This window comes from Canis lupus, chromosome 3, assembly GCF_048164855.1.
Source record: "Canis lupus baileyi chromosome 3, mCanLup2.hap1, whole genome shotgun sequence".
Classification (NCBI taxonomy): domain Eukaryota; kingdom Metazoa; phylum Chordata; class Mammalia; order Carnivora; family Canidae; genus Canis; species Canis lupus.
This window is the reverse complement of record NC_132840.1, coordinates 38,556,303-38,573,325: the sequence shown is the minus strand read 5'-3', so window position 1 is coordinate 38,573,325 and position 17,023 is coordinate 38,556,303. Positions and strand designations below refer to the sequence as shown.

The following is a 17,023-nucleotide window of genomic DNA, read 5'->3' as shown; positions in this document are numbered from 1 at the left end:
GGAATGCAGACTGCCCCAAAACACACCAGCCGTTTGTTTTTCCTGCCACCTTTCCAACGGTCATGTCTGGAGTGAGGATAAACAGTTCTGGGGGGGAAAAATGATGTGAAATACAGACTTTAAGAAAATAAAACACTATAATAACCCTTCTAAAGAGTTATATATATGTGCCTACACATACATATATAAAGAGAAAGAACCTATATATAAACACACGTATATGAATGTGCACATGTGTCTGCCAAAATTTTCCAAACTTCTAATGTTTTCAGGTACGAATGGCAAAGGCTAAAACAAACCATTAAGATGCTGTGGGTTGTTTTTTTGTTTTTGTTTTTAGCAAGATCAAGATCGTTTACAAAAACATTCCAAAAAACAGTGAAGGGTGTCTTAACATTTCACTTTCGTTTAATAAGATTATACTGGGTGCTTTGGGTTATTATTAATAGCATATTACACTCTAGGTTGCTTAGAAATATATTGGGTAGGCCCCAGATAAACCTAAGAAGTAAGGAGAGTGGGGAGAGAGCTTTGTCACATGGCATCCCCATGAAGGGCCAGGAATTGTGTTCAGAGCTGGGTGTGTGCTGCCTCCTTGCACCAACACTACAAAGGTAAATGATGAGTATCAGATTCCCAAGCCCACACAGCTTGCAAGGGGCAGGGCCTCTTCTGCTTGCCCTGGAATCTGGGTGTTCTGGCCTCAACATTGCCCATCCCCCAATGAGACGCTGACAGTCAGAAGCAATCTTTCCTAGTATTTCCCCCAGGACAGAGAAATGTCCCATATTCCTGGGACAGGCAAACAACACACGGCAGGGTAAAAAGCAGCTTGTCTGTGATCTCCACTTTAGCAGAAAAGGGACGAGAAACATTCTGGTCCAGGAGTTAAAGCAAGATGATGAACAATTTACATGTGGCAGGTGATCAATATTTAATGCCGCCTGGTGTAGTGGTTCTTCAAAAATGTCTTTCAGCTCTAGAAGGCCCTTCTGTTAACCCACACTTCAGGGGGTGTACACAAGACTCAGAGAAAATGCATTTTTAATAAGGGCTGTGCCAACACAAGATGCTCCGAATGGAGTATAAGACTCGCAAGGGACCACACACTCTTGGGAGAAAGGGTCTGAAGGTGAAAAGGGGGACGAAAAGAAGGCAGAAATATATATTTTTTCACTCTAGGGAAAGAGGCCCTGTTAGAGCCCTGTCAGAATAATTATCAGAATAGATTTTTTTTCTCCCTCAGTGCATGAGCTAGTCAAATTTAAGGGAATCGTATCCCAGACAAATAAGTTCTGGATTAGAGGTACTGGCTGCTTTCCAATGGTCCATGGCATCTTAGCTGCTTAACCTGTGCACACAGAGCTCCAGCATCATGTACTCAACACATATGGCTGGTGGCTGACCACTCCCTCCACCCCTGCTCAGTCCCTCCTGTACAGTGGGTGATTCTTGCTACCATTGTCTCATTTTCTGTCCTGCCTTGGCTTTTGAATCTGATGCTTTACACATGCAGACAGGGAAGAAAGTCAGATTAGCAACAATAGGAAGTTGACAGAACAAGAGAAGGAGGTACATTTGCTGAACCCCAAGAGCCAAAGTCATCAATTAGAACTTGGAGCCACAGGGACCTGCCCAGAGGGTGGGAGAGCCATGAAGGGGATGTGACCACTGCCAACAATGTTACCCAAGGCAGAGAGAGGGAAGGACCAACACTCTGGCCTCCCTCTTCTTCCTGCCTCCCATCTCCCAAGAGTGTCAAAATATCAGATCGCAGGGGGTGAACCCCTACAATGCACAAAGGAGAAATGCAAGGGCAGCAGATGGATCTGAGCACAAACAGGCCAACGTGAGTGCTAAATTAAAATAGTGTGTGATTGGGGCACGTGGGTGGCTCAGTCAGTTAAGCACCTGTCTTTGGCTCAGGTCATGATTACAGTCTTCTCATTATTCGCACTAGTCATGTTCTAGCAAGTCTCCACAAAGGCTACATTAGTGAATACTGAACCGTTGTTCCCAAAGGAAACACAAGGTTAGGTTCCTGTGAGCTGCTGGTTACACTTTCATCAACAGATCAATACACAACCTTGTTTTATGCGTGCTTCTGTTTAAAAACACCCCATTAAGTATATATTGCTGACTCACTAACACTGAACTCATGGACAACAGCATTTAACTCATGTCTTAAGTTTACCTAACATATGTATTTTCTCCATAAGACACAATGCAGTGCTCTTGCACTTAGAAACACAGCACTTTGGAACTATATTTGAGGGTCACTTTAAAAAATGAAATCATTGGGGTACCTGGATGGCTCAGTTGGTTAAGCATCTGCCTTCAGCTCAGGTCATGATCCCAGACTCCTGGGATGGAGCACCACATCCAGCTCCCTGCTCAGTGCAGAGTCTGCTTCTCTCTCTCTCCCTCTGCCCCTTCCCCTCCTTGTGCTCTCTCGTAGGCTCTAATAAATAAATAAGATCTTTAAATAAATAAATACTGCAATCACCCACAAAAGGCACAAAAATGGGGAAAATGTGGCACTAAAAGACCACAAAAAGGACAGTGTTTATAGGATGAGAGCAGAAACAAGAAGGCTGAAGGTCATTTTGCTCAACCTTGGCTGAGAACATGTGCATCAGGCAACTCGAAAATTTTTCATCACTCTGTACATGTCTACGAAAGACTGCAAAAACCCCACAAGTATTGATTTGAGAGTTACAAATCTACACTTCGAGGGCAGCCCAGGTGGCTCAGCAGTTTAGTGCCACCTTCAGCCCAGGCCATGATCCTGGAGACCAGGGATCGAGTCCCACGTCGGGCTCCCTGCATGGAGCCTGCTTCTCTGTCTGCCTGTGTCTCTGCCTCTCTCTCTCTCCCTCTCTCTCTCTCTCTCTCTCTCTCCCTCTGTCTCTCATGAATAAATAAATAAAATCTTTAAAAAAATTTTTTACACTTCAAGGAGTTTGCACATATGGAGTCCACAAATAATCAGAATTGATTGAACAACAAGTTATTTAAAGAAAAAAAAGGCCCTGGGTGGGACAAGATAGAATTTTGAATCGGTATTTCAGTATTTATCTGTCCCTCCTTTTTATTCTCAAATGTTATCTAGTTGGTGTTAAGATTGCAATTAAAGAGGGAGAAGATTCTAAATTTATGGTTTCAAAAAGAAAAGAAAAACAAGGGACAAAAGCATTAAGAAGAGGAATCATTTAGCTTAGCAGGGGATCACCCCAAATATGCCCCCAGGAAGCACACCCTCAGATGGTTCCAAGGTGTCCCGCTTCTCTAGCCAAGGACTCAAGGTGGGCAAAATGCAAGGTGGGCTGACTGTGGGCCAGGCTAAAGACAGGAGGGGTACAGAGGCTAACTTGCTGAAGAGATAGCACACAGTCCCAGAAAACAACATAGTCTGGAACCAGAGACTCATGCCTGCCCCTACCAGCTCTAACAAAATCTCTCTCATGCTCAGCTCACATTTACTAATGAGATGATGTGAGCCACTTTTGTCTCAATCCAGCAAATACGACTTGAGCTCCTGCTAGGTACAAAGCACTCTACTAAGGGCTGGAAGGAATAAAACATTTTTTCACACATCATGTTCTACCTGTTTTGTGAAAAAATGAAGGGTCTAGATCTCTAGTTATACCATCTTTTTTTTTTTTTTTTTTTTAATTTATGAGACACACAGAGAGAGGCAGAAACATAGGCAGAGGGAGAAGCAGGCTCCATGCAGGGAGCCTGACATGGGACTTGATCTCAGGACCCCAGGATCACGCCCTGAACTGAAGGTAGATGCTCAACTGCTGAGCTAGCCAGGCATCCCTAGTTATACCATCTTATATATGTAAATGGCTTCTATCTATAGAGTACTTTATATTTACAAAATCCTTAGAGACGTATTATCTTCTGCCTCTAATTGTCTGTGTTAATAATTTGTCACTGGTACTGGATATATATCTTCTGCTATAGCACATTTTTAAAATTTATTTATTGGTCTGTTTTCCCTTTAATGTTTAAGCTTCTTGAGAACAGACCCTCAAAAACCCTTGCAGAATTATTGCATTCAGATTAAATCCTTAACAACACAGAAGAATTCTTTTACAACATAGAGGATCAGAGGTGAAGTGATCCATCCAAGATCTCAGTTATGAAGTTATGTGTTTCATGTACCATGTTCCTTCTATTATTCCAGACCCACTGACACTGAGGCATGCCCCAGGGTTGGCACATTATAAAAATGACACAAGCCCAGCCAAGTTCTAGAAGCACGGTTGTACAAACAACACCTGAAACATCTATCCATCTTTTTTTACGCATACTTTGAGGCAAGAAAGGGAGCAAAGAATTTACCCTGGTTCTGCTTTCTCTATTTGTGTTCAAAAATATTTACCAATAGTAAAGGATCCTTCTAAGCTTAGAATGAAGACTCAAATAAAAAGTTTTCACTGACTTTATTCTAGATGCACAAACCTCCTCTGGGGACAGAAGGAAAAACAAAAAATGAAAACCAAATCTATGAAATGCTTCAGCTTCAAACCAGTAATGAAACTAAGTTTCAGAATTGAAAAAAGCATCAGAATAGCACAAAGGCAAAGTAATTTAGCTCTGTGTTCATTCCTTATGCCATTAACAAGCGACTTTTAATCTTTAATCCTCCCTCACTAAGCTGCTTTTACTGTCCCATCTGCTCCTCTTACTCATGCCTTCAGGATCTTATAATTAAATTCTAATTAAAGTTTAAGGCATGTAATAAAGAAAACACTTGCGGAATGCCTTTGATTCAAGAGGCCAAAATAACATTTCAGCAGTTTGAAAAATGAATTATATCCTTTTGCTTAACAAGCACCTTTAAAATGGAATTAAAATGGGAAATTCCAATCTTCCATGATTTCACCAGCCACACATTATGTAAATATGTTCATCATCATGCGTTACATTTAAGTCAGCTGAAACTGTCATGAAGCGAACACTGCCCAGCATGCATGGCGTGGATGGGAGCTCAGGGGGGAGTGCACTCAGCGGAGCGGCCATAAATGACACCACAGTACCTCGATGTCATATGGACCTCAGCATCCATCTAGCATGACTCCCAAATACTCAGAGAAGAGGCTTCTCCCCTCCCCCTACCGCATCTTCCACCAAAACCCAATGGGTCTGCCTTCCTAGCATGTTCCATTTCTTCCTCCACTCTGGCTACACTAGCAGGGCCCTCCAACATCTCCGTGAATATTGTGATACTTCCCCAACTCTGGCATCAGTTCTCCGTCCCAAGTGACTGACACTCCACCCCATGCAGCTGACAGTTACTTTTCCAAACATTATCCTCACCAGGTCATTCCATTTTGACAACAGGTTGAAATTTAAGAATAATTGCTAGCTACATAATTACATATAATATCATTCATAATAACTCATATGGCAGGCACTGTTCGAAGTGCTTTATGTTATTATTCCAATTTTCACAACCACACTGTTATCTCAAATAAGGAAAATGAGAGACAGAAAAGTTAGGGTACTGGCCCAAGATCACGGAAGCCATGTAGCAGCAGGGCCAGGGTTTACAGCCATGCAGTCTGGTTCCATAGCTCATGCCAAAACCACTCCTAAAACCCCAAACCTGAGTAAAGTATGGGAGGATTTTCTATTCTTCTCTCCAAATCCTACACATGCTCACAATTTTGCAGATGGACCATGGTTTTCCTGCCTACGCCTTTGCACATGCTGCCTTTTTGTCAGGTGGCCTTCATCATCCACCTGGTAGATTCCCACTCATCCTTCATTTCCTACCTTATGAGACCTTGCCTGATTCCCTGGATGGAGCTGATCACTCTCCCTTTTGCTACTGCAGAATCTACAACCTACCAGACTTCTGTTAGGCGCTAATGGCCTGCCAAGTGACTGTCCGGGGGACCCCTGCTTTCAGCCCCACATCCTTTAAAGAAAGGGTACACAGCAGGCCTTTGATGAATGTGTGAAGAATAAAGAAATGGACAGCTCTCTAAATCTGTACATTGGACATACACAGAGCGTGGTCAGTCAGTAAAGAGAAAAATGCTATTCTCCAGGACCATTTACAGAAGGAAGGAAAGAAAAAGGTAATTTACTTTGTAAAACCAAAGGATACTTATGCATCCAGCTCACTGGTATCTCAATACCTTGTTTTACTTTTTTGACTATCAAAATACATTAGTTCCTTTCTTCCATGACCCTTACAAACCTTGAAGGTAAACCTCATTCAGACCATAGCAAGGGCTGAACAGCTCTGGGGTGTCCAGACTTGACTGTGTTGCCTGCATCCCAGCATTCAGTCCAAGGGCTCAGGAGCACAGGGCCACCATGCCCAGGCACCCGTGAACCCAGGCCTCCCCTCCAGGTCAGGTGTGAAGAGCTGACCATCTCACCTGTTATTTGATTTGCACTCCAGGGCCTCACTGAGACAGGACCTTTTCCTTGACCCTAGGAGCCAAATAATCCATCTCCCAAGAGATTTGACCCCCTCCCTTGACCATCTTAGTTCTGTTCCAGATAGACCAGCCACTCTGAGCCACAGAGCTGCTACCTTGCCAATGCTCAGTGTCCCTCATGCCTGGAAGCCCCTAAACTTTGTCTCCCATTCACGGAGTAAGTAGCAAGCACAGTACACTACGTCTTTTATATAGCTGCATCGCAAATGCCTCAAAACCTTCTTACAAAAAGCTATTATTAATTAATCTATTTGACAAATCTTTTCAATTATCTACTATGTAACTACAAAGCTAGGTCACATGCCCACTGTCACACAGCTGATGAGTAGCAGAGGGGGATATGAAAACATTTCTTTTTAACTCCCATAATGTATCCCAGGCTGTCAGTCCTCCATCTTCGTCCTTGGAACAGATGAAGGTACATTCGAGAAAAGCATGTACTCAGAAATCTTAATAATACATACCACTCTTTATTATGATGTATCAGTATACATGGCTGACCCAACTCTTCACAAGATTCCAGTCTACATTTTCATGCTGTATCCACTCTACACTACCCACTGTTCCCTGAACTTGCAATCACTTTTCATACCTTCATTCATGTTCATATCTTTGTAATGTCCTATCTTCACCTGCCCATGGTATTTGCTCTGCAAACACAGTTCCTTCACTCATCATCCCATATTTATTAAACCAGTTCCTATGCTAAGTGATAAAGATACAGATTTAGCGCTTACCTTTAGAGAGCTTACAGTCTCCTGGGAGGATAAAAATAAGTAAATAGGTCAAAACACTAAATAGTATGTTCTACGGCAGGAGTGAATAAGGGTTGTGTGGTAGCTCTAAGGAAAGGGTTGGGACCCAGAATCAGTGCCACCTCTCTGAGATGCTATTCTCTCCCACTCTCTCCCTCATTCTGTACCTAATCCCACCACAATTTATTGCCACTCATATGCTTCTTATTATGCTGTTCATTCTGCAGTCACAACATTTTTCACTTTGACTTACAGTTTATGAAGATTACTTATCTTCATCCCTAGAATCAATTCCTTGAGGGGATTGATTTCCTTAATACACAGATACATATCGAGTAGCTTACAGGAGTACAGTGGTTAAAAGCATGAGTTTTATCATTTAAATCCTAGCAAGTACTTAACTAGCCATATGACCTTGAGCAGGTTACTTAACATCTCAGACCCTTCAACATTTTCTATATGTCTAAAACGAGATCAATCAGGAATATACTAAAGTTCAGCATGGTAAAAGCATTTACTCATCACTATCAGTTTTATATTTGGCCTCAGTCTTTGGCATTCTTTTCAATATCCATTCTGATACTAATTTAACCTGTGTGTGATGATCACCAGAGTCTCCTCCATATCTAGATAGTTTAACAACAGTCATTAATACAAAGTAGTTTGAGATTTATTGTTAATATCATAATATTCACTTCTAAATATATGTAAGTGGTTTAGATCCACCTGGGGAGGTGAAAAAAAAATTCTTTATGGGCTTTATATGGTGAAGACATACCAGTAAGCTGAATATTACATAGTATTACTCATATTATTCATATTATTATGAATGCAAAATGCTATTAATGATGATCTTGAAAACTGTTAATATCATGTACCAAATCAATTATTTAAAAATGCGAAATAATTTAATAATAGATTGATAATAGATAATAGATTGATAATATCAAGAGCTAGGGCATTACCTAGTTGAACTGACAAAGAACACTGTACCTTTTTTTGAGACTATGAGTCCACATAAAAAAGATAAATAATATAAAGCACAGTACTATTAAAAATGAGATAATTCTCATCTTTATGGCACTGCTTGGTTCTAACACTCATAATGTAAAACAACAATAAAGAATACATACAATGTTTGATTGTTTAGTTCCACTTATATCAAGAGGCTTTCAAAAAAAGTTCCAAAAAGAAAACGAAAAAAAGTAAAAGTTCCATTCTGGAATTCTTCATATCTTATTAAGGTGAATTAAGAGCAGAATGTCAATTTTACAATCCCCAAATTTCACAAGGAAGCCAAACTCCAAAATTATGTACAAGAACAAGGATGATAAAGTGTCTGATACAAAATTTTAAAAACTATAGAGTACATAAAATGAAAGAGTTAGAGAAAAATGAAGTCCCCAAGACATATCTTGTTCCCACTAAACAATCTTTAAAATCATAAACTTTGGGACACCTGGGTGGCTCAGTGGTCAGGCATCAGCCTTCAGCTCAGGGATCGAGTCCCACGTCGGGTTCCCTGCATGGAGCCTGCTTCTCCTTCTGCTTGTGTCTCTGCCTCTGTGTGTGTGTGTGTGTCTCATGAATAAATAGATAAAATATTTTTAAAAATAAATAAAATAAAATCATAAACTTTAAAATATGCCATAAGAGGATAATTCCTTAAAACTCTGTGTCATTGGAGGATGTGGGATTGATAGGCAGGTGAGAAGAAACATCTGGGGTTTGTGTTTCCAAAATAAACCACAGTAAGAGGATAAGGGGTGCTCTCTAAGTGAAATAGTAAGGTTGAAATTACCATAGAGGGTTGAGAAGGGAAAGAGTAAGTGAATAAGTGAAGGAAGTGGGCGTTGATCCTTCATATGGAAGATCTGACTAGAGCAGGAGAGGAGAGAAATAAGGAAGTGGCCCCCAGTCTAATTCTATAATATGTTTTCACTTACTAAGGTAAGACACAGAGGCTAAAACATCACAGAATATTCCATCTGTACATACCAGTCTAAAGGACTCTTGTCTATTCTAAATGCCAGAAATGTGTGTATAATGCTGACTCCACCCGACCATCCAAACTTACTTGATTCCCAGATGCTTGTCTTTAACTGAGCCATTTTCCTCAAAAAACCTTCAGAATAAACAGAAAAGCAAGATGTTGAGGCCAAGCCATGGACCTGTTCAAGTGCATGAACCCTTGTGCTTTTCCTTACATGGCACCCAGATTTAGTGTCCATCCACTTCTAGATTATATGTACTATCCTAAAGTTCTTAGATATGCAAGAACCCATCCTTAAGAACTTTCTTCCAGTCCCTACAGGTATACATATGGTATGAGGAATCAGAAAAAGAAAATTAAATTCTGTTGTATGGAAACGTCCTATCAAGGATGATAATAATATCACAGTGCCCCTTGTCAACAGTGCCCTATAAGTGCCAAACACTTTATGTAAAATATATAACCCCTACAAATAATTATTGTTATTCCTATTACAAATGATAAGGCCATGGCCCAGGAAACCTAAGTAGCTAACTTAGAACAAGAAATTTAGAGAGGTGAATGCCTGGGTGGCTCAGTGGTTAAGTGTTGCCTTAGGCTCAGGGCATGATCCTAGAGACCCGGGATGGAGTCCCACATCGGGCTCCTTGCATGGAGCCTGCTTCTCCCTCCGCCCCTCTCTCTCTCTCTGTCTCTCTCATGAATAGATAAATAAAATCATTTTTTTTTAAAGAGAAATTTAGAAAGACTCAGCTTTGCTCTTAGTCTAGTTCTGTAACAATGGTGAGCAAGCTTCTTAACATCTCTAAATCTTCCTTACCCATCTATAAAATGGATGTATAATCTTACCTACCTCAGAGAGTTAGAGAAAGGATTAAGAGAGAAATAATGAAATACTTAACATAAGGTCTGGCATTGTAAGTTAATATTCAATAAACGGCAGTCATTTTGATTTTTACTATTATTGCCCAGTACTATACAACTAATAAGTGACAGCGAGGACACACAAATTCATATTTGACTGATTCTAAAAACAACTCAAGAGCATTTATTGAGAACTGATCATGTGCCAGAATTACTATGTAAATGCTTTACCTGTCAACGGTCACAGTAACCCTCTGATACAGGGACTATTACTATCCTCACCATACAGATGAAGAAATAGATACCAAAAGGCCTCATAGCTACTGGAATCTTGACTGGCTGTCCTCATCCCATTTTCAGGCACTTCCCATATGATCACTGCACTCACTTGTCCTTCATGATGATGTGCCTACATATTGAAATCACGTACAACACTTCAGATATATTTTGGAAACAGGGCATAAAGAAAGGGACACTCCTTTGAGTTCTTTAAAAAGATGGGAACTATGTAAACATAAAGCAATGCTATTCATTCCTATTTTGTAAAGACATGAACAAGTTCAACCATCAGTAATTGTATTGTCCTAATTAGCCAATCGGGTTCAATCGGGTCAAATCAAATCAGACTTCTCTCTAGCTTTTCTTTCTCATTCTGCAAAATTTCACAACATCTGGATTGCCTGAAACACACATAGAGTGGTCCCAAAACCCAATGCGAACTGACCACATGGCCAAAAGCCCCCAGATAGACCCATGTGGAAAGGTCAACATATCCTGTGTGCCCAGGACAAATGACTTTTGGAAAGACTTTTTTTTTTCTTTTTATACTTTTACATCCAATAATCGCGACCAACAAGAATCAGGTAAAATTGATGGCAGCTGAAGATTAAAAAATGCTGACACAAAAGGCTGAAAACACCATGTGCAACTTGTAATAAAAGGGGACAGGATCATAATGTAAGTTGAGGCCCCACAGACTCAATCCTTCCATAGTCACATCTCATTAGGGCAAGAAACAGCAGTTGGTTTCTCCCAAAATGAGTCCTGGAGGAGCAAAATTAGAAGGACCCCTTCCTTCAGACGTGCTCGCGACAATACTGAGTCCTTGACATGGGTGGATCTGTACAGACATTGACAGGCCAGACCCAAGTGCACATTATTCCAAAGGTCGGAGAGTTGGCAAGAATGGATGTTGATGGGTCTATTGTCAAACAAGAATGAGCTCCCTTAAAGTCTGAGGCTTTCACGAGCCAATTCCGAAGTGCTCCCTGCGAATGCAGCAAAGGCGACAATAAAAAATACACAGCTCTGTGTAAGCTGAGATTTCTTTTAAGTAATGCAGAGTATACTTCCCTACCTTTCTATGCCAGCGTGACCTGCCACTAAAGCCTGGGTGAAAAGGAGCAGTCCGTGTAGTGGGATGGTGCCAGCAGACAGCCATGTGGACGCTCCACTGCCTACATCCTGCAGATGTCCCTGAAGACCTCCCCCAGCAAAGTCCTTCTGCTCCCAGTTTAATCTGCTCTGTATTTGCCTTGCCCTCTATTTAGCTGTGCTTACCTACTTATTTTTCCTCCATGACTTGCATTCTATCCTGTGGATAACTTCTGGCCAAATTGTTGCTGTGCCACCAAATACTCGCATTATTTCTGTGCCTATTATCATTCAGGAAATTTTGCTATGTTGTTATCTGAACCCTCTCTGACTTTCAGTTTAGTAAATCAGACTGAGATTCCACCTCATTAATCAGAAACACAACCCTGTGTCCCTCGTCCCCACAGCCCTGGTAGTTGTGGAATGGAATACCAGTGGAATTAAGGGAAGTTCTGGGAGACTCAAATATCACAGAAATGCAATAATTTGTCTTTATTAATAGAAGGTCAAATACCATGTACCTCCGACAGTTGCATCAATATTTTTCCAGTCCCGAGGCCTTGACTTGTAGCACTGGCCTCTTAGACATACACAAAAAACTTATGTCTAAATCCTGACATTGTTAAATCACTTTTAGATACCTTTTTGAAAACAAAAAGATTTAAGACATAAAGCGTTCAACCTGGTGCCTGGCTTTCTCTGGTTGGTGGACCTCCCAGAACTCCACTCCATGGAATACCAGCCATTTAGGAATGCTTGCGAGTCTTTGCTGCTCTGCCAAACCTACAATCCATTTCTCAGAAGACTGTCTGGTAAAGATGCTAGTGACTAAATCTAGCTCTTACTGCTTTCCCTCAACACAAATATAATAGGTAGAACTTAAATGTTCACCATGTGCCTCAATAAATTCCCATATCACCACCACCACCACCACCATCATCATCAAGTAGGTATCTCCATGGCACAGATGAAGAAATTTCTGTTCAGCACGGTCACTTTCCTAAAATCACGTATGTAAAAAAGCTGAAACCAAGATTCCAAGTCCAATTCAGAGTCCAGTGTTTTGTTTTGTTTTGTTTTGTTTTGTTTTGTTTTGTTTTGTTTTGTTCTACCACGTGTAAACCAACGTCCATAGCAGCCAAGGATATTTCTGGGAAGTGTAAAGACATGAAAGAGGTTCCTCCTTTCCTGATTCTGTTACCTGCCCTGCCTCTGTAATCCTTGTATCTTTGGGCTCCTTCTTCACCCTCCAATTAGAGGAGCCTGAGAGAGAGGGCTGGAGGACGGGGGTTTTGTATTCCTAAAGCTCTCAGATCCTGAAATCTATCAGCACCAAAAAACAAGCAAAACAAAACAAAACAAAACAAAATCTAATGACAACAACAAACCATCACCAAGCTACAGATACACCCAAAACCTCAAAATCTCTCAAGAACCTTAACAAAAACATTCACTAAGGTTAGAGCTTGGTCCCCCATATAAATGTCACATAAATCAGAGGTACACAGAGGTGAGATATCCAAAAGTAGGACTCATTTAAAGAAAAGCCATAAATATCATCAGAAAGAGCTAAGTACTGGCAAGTAGCAACCCTCATGCACCGTGGGAAGGGATGGAAACTGGTAGAGCCATAATAGAAAACAGTATGGAGGTTCCTCAAAAAATCAAAAGTAAAACTGCCATGTGATCTAAAAATCCCACTTCTGGGTATAGATCCAAAGGAAATGAAAGTAAGATTTCTAAGAGATATCTGTATTCTCATCTTCATTGTAGCATATTCATAATAGCCAAGATATGGAGAAAAAAAATCTCAGTGTCCATCAGTGGCTGGCTGGCTGGATAAAGATGTTGTGGTAAATATATACAATGGAGTATTACACAGCCATTAGAAAGAAGGAAATCTTGCCATTTGCTAAACATAGATGGACCTTAAGGGCATTATAGTAAGTGAAATAAGTCAGATAGAGAAAGACAAAATGATGTCACTCATAAGGGGAATGTGGAAAAGCCAAACTCATAGAAACAGTAAAATGGTAGTTGCCAGAAGCTGTGGGGTTGGGGCAATGGGGAAATGTTGGTCAAAATGTACAAACTTCCAGCTATAAGTTGTGAGAACCTAACATACAGCATAGTGATTAGAGTCAACAGTGCTGTATTACATGTGTGAAAGTTGCTAAGAGAGTAAATCTTAAATGTTCACAACACAAAAAGAAATGATAATTATGGGATGTGATGGAGGTGTTAGCTAATGCTAACATGGTAATCCTTTCGTAATACATAAGGGTAGCAAATCAACACAATGCACACCATAAGCATATAATGTAATATGTCAATTATATCTCAATAAACCTGGAAAAAATGTTTTTATTTTTTACCCTCAAATATAAAGGACAAAGAAAAAAAAGAGTAAAATTCCAGAGGAAATAATTTAGTCTTAGGAAGTGGTTCTCAAACTTTAGCACCCATCAGAAACTCCTGGAGGATCTGTTAAAACACAGATTACTGGGTCCCCCTTTCTGAGTTTCTACTCCAGCAGGTGGGTGTGAGACTGGAAAATATCCATTTCTAATCTATTTCCAGGCGATGTTCATGTTGGTCTGCGCACCCCACTTTGAAGAACCATGGTTTAAATGAACAATCACCTAACAAATGAACTCTTTTGAAAAATAGGTCTCATTAGACTCCTTTAATAATCAGTTTAAAAAAAAAGTTACTGAGCTAATTAGTACTAATTAGCATAGCAGTAAAAAGCCTGGATTCTATGACCAACTGCCTGGGTTCAAATCCCAGATCTATCACTCGCTAACTGTGTGACTTTGGACAAGTTTCTTGGCCGCTTTGAGCTTCAGCTTCCTTAGCTACAAAGTCTACATGGTAATTCCAGTACCCAAAACACGGCAATATTGAAGGACAGACAGGGCTAGCGTATGCCACATACTCACAATGTGCCAGCACATATTAGGTACTCTGAAATTAGTTTAGACTACCAATACTATTATTAATATACTTTTTTCTACATCCATAACTATTACTCCGTACAGATCCCAGCGTCAAGGCTTAAGGATGGAGCTGTGGACCAAACATACAAGGTCCTGCACTCACGAAGTTGCAGTCTGGCAAGGAAGGCAACTTAAGCAGTTATTTACCAATTGTTATCTGCTTAAATCAGAGGTTAAAAGCAGGGAAGCAAAGAGAAAAGGCTAGAAAGTCATTTCAAATTGAAGCTCCATCAGGTGTGAAGTACATTTCTTAAAGTGGAGCATAAACTAATGGAAAAACATGATTCTGTGTAATCACACCAAACAGCTTTTCTGGAACTATTATGACTTCTGAAACATAACAGTGACAAGAGAAACTCTTTCCAATCAATGCCCCCAAATTTCTCATCTCCTAACATTTGTCACACTCTGCACCAGGGGCTGCAAAGGTGAATAAACTCTTGTTTCTTTCTCCAGAGCTTCCTAGACTAGTAGAAGGAAAACATGCTGAGAAACAGTGACTGTGCAGTTGACCCGAGACCAACATGAGTGTGAACTGCAGAGGTCCGCTTACATGTGGATTTTTTTCAGTAAATACCGCACAATACTATCAATATATTTTCTCTTCTTTGTGACTTTCTTAATAACATCTTCTTTTCTCTAGCTTACTTTATTGTAGAATGCAGTGCATAATACACATAACATACAAAATATGTGTGAATCAACTCTATGTTATTGGTAAGGCTTCTGGTCAACAATTGACAGTTGTTTAGGAATAAAAACTTATATGTGGATTTTTAACCACGTGAGGGTCAGTGCCAGTAACCCCCCATGCTGGTTAAGGGTCAAGTGTATAAAAGAGGAGAAGTCCTGGGGAGTCTGACAGTCTTCACAAATAACATGACATTGAAGATGGGCCCTAGGGGATGAGCAACAGCAACAGTTCACCAAGTAGAAAAGAGGGCATGGGGCAGCCGGGGTGGCTCAGCGGTTTAGCGCCACCTTCAGCCCAGGAGACCCTGGATCGAGTCCCACATCAGGCTCCCTGCATGGAGCTTGCTTCTCCCTCTGCCTGTGTCTCTGCCTCTCTCTGTGTGTTTCTCATGAATAAATAAATAAAATCTTTAAAAAAAAAAAAAAAGAAAAAGTAAAGAGGGCATGAAGGATAGTTTCAAGAGAAGGAACAGTATATGCAAAGGCAAGAGGACAGGAAGAGGCCCAGAGACTTGGAGGATGTTGGATGGGGCTGGAATGCAGGTGTGTGCTGAAGAGCAGCAGAAGATGAAGGTGGCTCATGTCTCAGTTCTGTGAAAATATCACCAGTTTTCCATATAATAAAATTTATTTGAAGACATTTGGATGACGGTCAAAGATGCCAAGGAAATAAATGCCTAAAGTGATATAATCTGTAGGATTTTTAATGGAAGTCTAGAGTTATCCTTGCACTATACCCTTCAGAAGATCAATGTTTTAATGGCGAACACTGGTATTAAGCTCCATCTATTGAGTCACGTAGAACAGTGTGGCAGGGGCAGCTAACATTTACTGAGTCCTTAGCAGGCTGTCCTAGAAGTTCTATACACATGAACTCTTTCTGTCCCTATAACAAGCCTATGAGGTACAAAGGAGGAAAATACAGTGCAGAAAAGGTAAGTAAATGGTTCAAGGTCACAGCATCAGTTCCCAGGCTCTCATATTATACCAGAATCCAAACTCAGCCTCCTACCCCATAGTTCACATTCTTTCCTCCATGAAGGACTCCTTCCTCTCACACCACTTCCCAGGGCAAATCCAGGTTTGGAAGCTTTTATTTGTGGGGACTCTCTGAGAAAAGGAATACTAAATTATTCATTTAAAATCAGGTGTAATGATGAATATTTACAACAAGAAAAAATTGAAACAAACAGCTTGAGCTTTGAGGCTCAGGTCAAGCCATGCATTCAAGATGAATGCATGAGATCAGAAATGCCTAGGTAGAAATACTTCTTTTAGCAACCTCTCCTCACTTGAAATATTTTACAACTCCCAACAACTGCCAACACTCAGAAGGGTTCACGCAAGTAAGAGTCAAGCTTAAGCTTCACTGCATTCACTTTATGGGAGGCCCATCTCTGCTAATGCCCAAGTCTCTTAAACTTTTCCAACCTACTACAACAAATGCCAGATCTTGGGAACCCAAAGGAGGCAGTTCACCTAGGACAAAAAAGAAAGTAGAGCCAACTTCAGTGTGAGAGGAACTAGAGTCTTCATCCTTTCTTCCCTGCTAGTAAGATGGGCCACAACACGGGGAATGGCTTGGGAGCCACAGAAATCTAGCTTCAGATTTTCTCTGCTTCCTAGTAGCCGTGTCATCTTGAATGCATGGCTTGACCTGAGTCTTATTTTCCTCATCTGTAAAAATGATAGAATGTAAGTATCAGATTGCATAATACTTCCGGGAATGTCAGCTCCCTTCCCTCTGGATATGCCTTTCCTGTGCTTTCTTCTGCTTCATTTTCCTTACCTCACCCCAAGTCTGAGGGTGAGTAGGCTGATCCCGTCTCTATATCCCCAGCACATCCTGTGGAAACCTCCATCGAAGCACATCATTCC

At 40.7% G+C, this 17,023-nt stretch overlaps 1 protein-coding gene across 20 annotated transcripts in view; it reads right to left on the bottom strand.

Moving 5' to 3' along the window:
• Positions 1-17,023, bottom strand: part of FGGY (FGGY carbohydrate kinase domain containing) — a 413,650-nt gene that overhangs the window by 306,394 nt on the left and 90,233 nt on the right. The window contains exon 1 of one of the 20 annotated variants that reach the window (XM_072820463.1): positions 9,300-9,342. The exons of the other annotated variants lie outside the window; for them this stretch is intronic. The gene's annotated coding sequence lies outside the window, so the exon portion shown is untranslated. Of the gene's footprint in view, positions 1-9,299; positions 9,343-17,023 lie in introns of those variants that run through there. 20 annotated transcript variants of the gene reach the window in all.